A 6,753-nucleotide genomic window follows, 5' to 3' on the forward strand; every position below is an offset into this window, starting at 1 on the left:
CAGTCCACAAAGTCCATGATGACCGACCGGTACTCCAGCTCGTTCCCCTCAGACACACAGCCCACAATGGCCGAGTCATCAGAGAACTTCTGAAGGTGGCAGCTGTCTGTGTTGTAGGTGAAGTCCGAGGTGTAAAGGGTGAAAAGAAACAGAGACAGAACGGTGCCCTGGGGGGCCCCGGTGCTGCAGAGTGCCACCTCTGACTGACAGCCGTGCAGCCGCACGTTCTGAGGGCGGTCAGTGAGGTAGTCCATGGTCAGTGAGGTAGTCTATGGTCAGTGAGGTAGTCTATTGTCAGTGAAGTACTGGATGGTCAGTGAGGTAGTCCATGGTCCAGTCAGCTAGATGTTTGTCCACCCCAGCGTCCTCCAGCTTCCCCCTATATTGAGATAACTTATTGACTGTAGCAAAAAATGTTATCGCTCAAAATATGTATTAGTCCAGAAGACATTTAGTCTGCTCACCCTCTCCTGACAGAGATTTCTTTGGAGTATTTGCCCTCCAACGTCTACAAGTTCCTCTAGGAAATGACAACTTTTCTGACAATTCCTTGTGCAGTTTAGTCATGGAAATATCGTAATATTGTGGAAGCTGTTTCTGTTTGCCATGAGACTACCTAATTAACAAGCTTTTAGGCTTTAATTTGTCTTTAATTACCAACCCAGACACACTGAAAAAAGCAAAATAGAGCATTAGTCCACAGGAGGAACCAAAGTACCTCCCCAGATTACCTCAATTTGGAATATGTTGGAGGTACAGCAGTTTGTAAACAGGCAGGTCATTATAATAGTCATAATAGTAATTTATCTGTCAAATGTGAGCTAACATGCCCCTATCAATGGTATCAGCTGTCAATGCAGAGCTATTACTGTGCAAAATCAACCAATCGAAGGCCTACAGATGTTTTAACGTTTGTTTAAATAAGTGAAAAGGGGGCAGAGGAATTAATGTTGTTCTCTTCCAACATCAGATTTTCTTTTGTAGCTTTAAAAAGAGAAACAATCATTTATATGTTAGAAAGAAGGAGTAACCAACCACAGGTTTCTATTTTCAGGAAGAAGGCGGGCTTTATTCTGAGGCCCCAACAGAAAACCATCAGAGGTCAGACCGTGAAGAGGCACCATGATGGAAACATCTCTACAATATCTGCTCTGTAAGTACAAAACCTGTTGGTGTTCAGGCAAAGTAAATTTACTGTCTGCTCTGTTCTAACCTGAGTCAAAGAGTTGGGCCAAAACTTCAGACTGAATTCAGATGAAAGAGTTTCTACACATCAAGCAGGAAGAAAAGTGACTTTACTGCCTCTTTGTAGCTCTTAGTAACACGACGCTGGCTTTCATGGACACACCTCAGATAAACTGAAAACACTGAACATGACTGAGATATAGAATTACAGGATAATGATGGAGAAGCTGATGAAAAAGAGAAACTATTTAAACTTATTTGGATGCAGATGCCAAGTCTGAATGAAGTTATAATTTTAAATAAATACAGATGTGATGATGAAGATCAGTGTGATGTAATAAATGTTTCCGGAGGATAAAATGTCTGGATTATAACATTGTCATGAAGTTTTATATGTTAAATTGTAACCAATAAGTTTAATTTCTCTTCAGTTCCTTGTTTGCTGCTTTGCTGCCAAACAAATGAAGGTTAGTTCATTTCTATCACCAATAATACTCAATTAATAATTGTCAGAGTTTTGTCAGGGATGAACCCGGAAACAGCATGCACACACAGAGATGAGTTAAGAGAGTTTATTGAAGGAAGTGGGAGATGATGGCATGTGGAACCAGGGTCAGAGACCAGACAGTGATGAAGGATGCAGGAGCTGGCTGACAGGTGCGAGACTTCACAGCTTCTCAGAAACGGGCAGCAGGCCTCACAGCTTCTTAGAGACATCAGGCAAGGCTCATAGCTTCTGAGAAACGGCTAGCAGCTTCAGCAGTTCTTCAGAGACATGAGGCAAGGTTCAAAGTTTCACAGAAACGGCTAGTAGACGTAGCAGCTCTACAGAGACATAGCAGAACTAACCTTGTGGATAGGCAGAGGTGTCAGAGTACCAGTTATGCAGGAGACAAATACAGACAGGCATGAGGTGGGTGTTGAACGACAACAGACCAGCGAGGAACTGAGGACGGAGGGAGGTTTAAATAGAGGAGTTAACAGGTGGAAAGAGGGTCTGACTGATTAATTGGTGAATGGCTACCAGGTGTGACTGACTGCAGAGGAGGTGAGGTGGAGGCTGACAGAGAATGACTGAAAATGAAAACTAACAATAAAGTCCTTAACCAAACTAAAAACCCAAACGAGGAGAAAAATGACAACTAAAGAAAAACCGAAGCCAAACAAAAATTCAACCATAAGAATAATCTCATTATTTTAGTAGATATTGGGGAGGGGAAATTAAGATGCACACAGAAAGATTCTTACTTTTAGTCATATTATTTTTTTAGACAACAAAAATGAATATAATTTCCATTTCAGTCCTCCCAGCTGGTCTGACTGTGAGTCCCAGCAGATCTCAGTTCTTTAAAGGAGACTCTGTGTCTCTGAGCTGTGAGGAGGACAACAGCTCTGCTGGATGGACTGTGAGGAGGAACACAACCAGAGAAACCAGGACTGAGTGTAAAGGATGGGGAGAAGTTGCTGATTCCAGCTGTACCATAAGCTTCCTTCTCCAACATGACAGTGGAGTGTACTGGTGTGACTCCAGAGAGGGAGCAGCCAGCAGCAGCAGCATCCAGCTCACTGTCACTGGTAAGATCAGACTGTGGAGTTAGTGTTGATGAAGCTGTGTGGAAATGGATGAAATGCTGTAGTTTGTCTCTGTGTTGAGGTGGATCAGTGATCCTGCAGAGTCCTGTCCTCCCTGTGATGGAGGGAGATGACGTCACTCTGAGCTGTCACACAAAGACCGCTCCCTCCAACCTCCCAGCTGCTTTCTATAAAGATGGCTCCCTCATCAGGACTGAGCCTGCAGGTCACATGACCCTCCACCATGTGACCAGCTCTGATGAAGGCCTCTACAGGTGTTACATCAGCGATCATGGAGAGTCTCCATCCAGCAGGATCTCTGTCTCAGGTCAGGAAGTGAAAACAGAAATCCTTCATCTCTAGAGTAAATATCTGAACTGTGGTGATAAATTAATAAATCTTTATTTCAGAGAATCCATCAACCACTCCTCCTACTTCCCAGTCTCCTCCCTACCTGCTCCTGTCTCTTCCATTTGTCGTTGTTGTGGTTCTGCTGCCGGTTTTGGTTCTGATGGTGAGACAATGTGTTCAGAGAAAGTCTGAAGGTGAGACAGGCTTCTGGATCTAAATGCACAATTTGTTCTGTGCAATAATTCATACACTTTTAAACATGTTCTATTGGATTTTCACAAGTTTTCCAGCTACAACCTGAAACTTTGTTCTTATTATAAAAATATTCTCACTCAGGAAATTAAGATTGAATTAATTTCTCTTCAGGTGATACAGAAAGTGGACAGGACAACATTACTTACAGCAACGTCAAAGATTCTCATCAACAACAGGAAAACAAACTTAACAAAGGTTAGATTGGGTTTATATTCTTGTTTTTTTTATCTTTTTTTGTGATGCTTGCTTGTTTTCATCCAATTCTTCTGGGAATGTTTTCGGGACCTTGATTAGACTACTATGTAATATTTATTATTTTTAGAAACCTCTCTTATAAATGCGATTGATTTTTCAGATGCGTTCAAATGTCAACTCTATTCTGAACATAGTTTTGCAGGGTCCACCTTTTTTAAATCATGCAGGATTTCTCATGAGCCAATATAAATTCTGGTTCTGTAGAGTTTTGTTATATAATCAGAATAGATTATATAATAATTATAATCAGATAATTAATTATTGAGACATAATTGGTTGATTCTGTTGCTGAGATGATCCTGAGCTCTTCTCTGAAATATAGTTGTTTTTTAGAGGTTGTCTTGCTTTTTTGCAAAACCATGCTGTCACTGAATATCCACTTTTTTAGTGCTGATGCATTTATTCAATATCTAATCTCCATTAGTCTTTAGTTTGTTGCTATGTCAAAAGATCATACTGAAGTTGCAGTTTGTGTTTTTTGTCTGCAAACTGATTGTTAGCATAGATTGATCGTGTGAGGATTTCACTTGAAGGGTAGAGGACTCCCTTCCCTGGTGAAACACAACAGCGTACTGACATAAACTTCAAGCTCTTTGGTCTCAGCTTCAGCTTCACCCATCTTTACCTCAGCTTTTGAGAGCTCAAGTTGGGGAACATTTACTCGTTCTAAAACCATCTAATGCTCAACCTGCTTCTGAGAATATTTTTCATCTTCTAGTTGTGACTTGCACTGATATACCAATGTAAACTGTCCCTCAACCTCTTTAATGCAAGTTGGATTCCCAATTAAATTAATTAGTTCATTAATCTATTAATCACATGCAGCGAGGTTAAAACTCTTTAAATTACTCCACCCATCTATTGATAAGCTGATGAGATCGTCAACAACTACCATTAAGATAAGATAGATTTTATTGATCTCACAGTGGAGAAATTCTTCTGCCTCTGTCTGCAAAGTCGACCACAGTTGTAGCTTCAGATGAGAGAAGTTCAGGATTCATCTTGTTACCAGAAAACCACAAACACAAGTTATGAAAAAGTGTTCAGAAAAACACAGGATCCAGTCTTTTCATGTCTAGCTATCCATGTATGTTCAAATAAACATTTTGCAAATACTTAATTGTGTGTGCAGAAACAGGTGCGCACATTGACAGTTCAACATGTTGCTTATGACACACTATTCTTTCAGTGTTAAGATACTAAACCTTTAGGAATTAAGAGGTCTGTAGCGACTGCTTGACCTTTCTTTAGGAATTGTTTGTGTTTAGTGAAAGGCTTGACCTTTTTGGAATTACTAGTGATTTAAGGTCATTCTTCTCACCTTTAAAGGATATTAGCAATTTAGCTTTATGAGCATTCCCTATCCAGACAAGCAGGGTCATATTAACAAGTTGTTAAATCTGGAAATATTATCTAAACACAAAATCAGCTCCAAAAATGTCTTATTAGACAAATACGCAGAGGACTTTGGAGTCGAAGTGAATTTTTGAAAATGCATAACTTTGGACTTTCCGTTCAATAATTGTGGTTTATGTAAACATTACGATAAATCACAGTATCTGGACTCAATGTTCAACAAAATTTTGTTCAGACAGCACACTTACAGTTAAATCAACTGTCAGACTGTTGGTTACGCCAAACAACTTGATTCATTCAGGCATTTGAGTTTATACTTTTTGTAGTACAGCTGATCATCATTAGCTGAGAAAATTAAGGAGTGAATTTATTTTTCAAAAGTCTAAAAACGTCACAAGCTGTGTTTACAAAAGCCCATCCAGGGATGCTATTACACACTCTTTCAAGTTATTCAATGTTTAATAAATAACTGTCCGTCTGTTAGGTATTGTCAGGTGAACATCAGCCCAGAAAATTGATATTAGACAATAGTTGAGCGCAGGGACATGCAGAGACCATTGGAGGGGCAGGTGCTCTGAGTTAAAAGACGGCACATGGGGCACGGATTTAAAGCAAGATACAGAAACATACCTTGCTATACGACCGGCTGAAATGTACCAACCCATATTATAAAGAATGTAACATGGAATCAAGGGCGTAGGTTTGATTTGAACTTTAACCCTAGGGACGCTTCATTAGGTGACATCATTGGTCCTACGCAGTATGCATGCTCCTATTTCTTTACGCTTGACTTGAGCGTCAGGACACGTTTCTTCTGTCTAAAGAAAAAAGCAGTATTTCTTGCTACATTTATACAAATTTTATAAGCACGACACACACTAGATGCTTTTTGTTAATCTGGTGGCCTAGTGATTATAGCATTGAGCTTGGGTCCCAGAGGTTCTGAGTTCAACTCCCACAGACTACCACTCTGGGTCCCTGAGCAAGACCTTTAACCCCCGATTGGTCCCCAGGCGCCGCACATGGCAGCCCACTGCTCCCCGAGGGGATGGGTTAAGATGCAGAAGTGAATTTCTCCATTGTTATATCAATAAAGTTCAACTATTATTATAAATTATAAAGCAGCACCCGATCTGATGAATGTTGAATTGGGACCTTTTTCCCACTTTGAACCAAATATATTCAAAATATGTCTGTTGTCTAGATATATCCTCTATTTTCTTTTGAAGATATGGAAATGTGGAGAGACAAACCCCACCCTTATTTTTTAATCTAAGATACTCTGTCTGCATCATAAAACACAGCAAAATTATACATTCAAGGGACTGCAAATAAATTTATTGTATTTACTCTGCACTGGAAGTGTCACTGACACTGACAGTATTTCAAATACTAAATTCAAACTTCAACAAATGTACAACTGGGTTGTAGATGTTCACCTTAGCCCATTTTATGTAATTTATCTTAACATTCCAAACACATTTCTTACATCATACATCTGAAGTGTAGATAACAGCTTCTCCTTACCTACATCTTCTGAGACAACTAATTATTTCCCTAACAATAGTGAGATTTCAATGTTTAAATGTGCAGTAAATCTTAATACATAAGGAGCATGGAGGACCCAATACTGTTCTTTTAGTAAGATTGGTGACACCAAAACTGAATTGTTTCATGAGTGGTTGTCCATTTCATCATTCAAATGAGAACAATATACTATTGGTATATACTAGTATGACTATTAAAGAACAGCAGATAAAACTTTAAGATATGTAAAGG

General features: G+C 39.5%; 1 long non-coding RNA gene across 1 annotated transcript; it reads left to right on the forward strand.

The window, feature by feature from the left end:
• The first annotated feature begins 1,116 nt into the window (after positions 1–1,116).
• LOC118561350 lies at positions 1,117–2,637 on the forward strand. Its single transcript, XR_004929978.1, has 3 exons — positions 1,117–1,153; positions 1,617–1,652; positions 2,488–2,637. It is a non-coding gene; the product is annotated as an uncharacterized LOC118561350 (long non-coding RNA).
• The last annotated feature ends 4,116 nt before the right edge of the window (positions 2,638–6,753 follow it).

This window comes from Fundulus heteroclitus, unplaced genomic scaffold (assembly GCF_011125445.2).
Source record: "Fundulus heteroclitus isolate FHET01 unplaced genomic scaffold, MU-UCD_Fhet_4.1 scaffold_62, whole genome shotgun sequence".
Lineage (NCBI taxonomy): Eukaryota > Metazoa > Chordata > Actinopteri > Cyprinodontiformes > Fundulidae > Fundulus > Fundulus heteroclitus.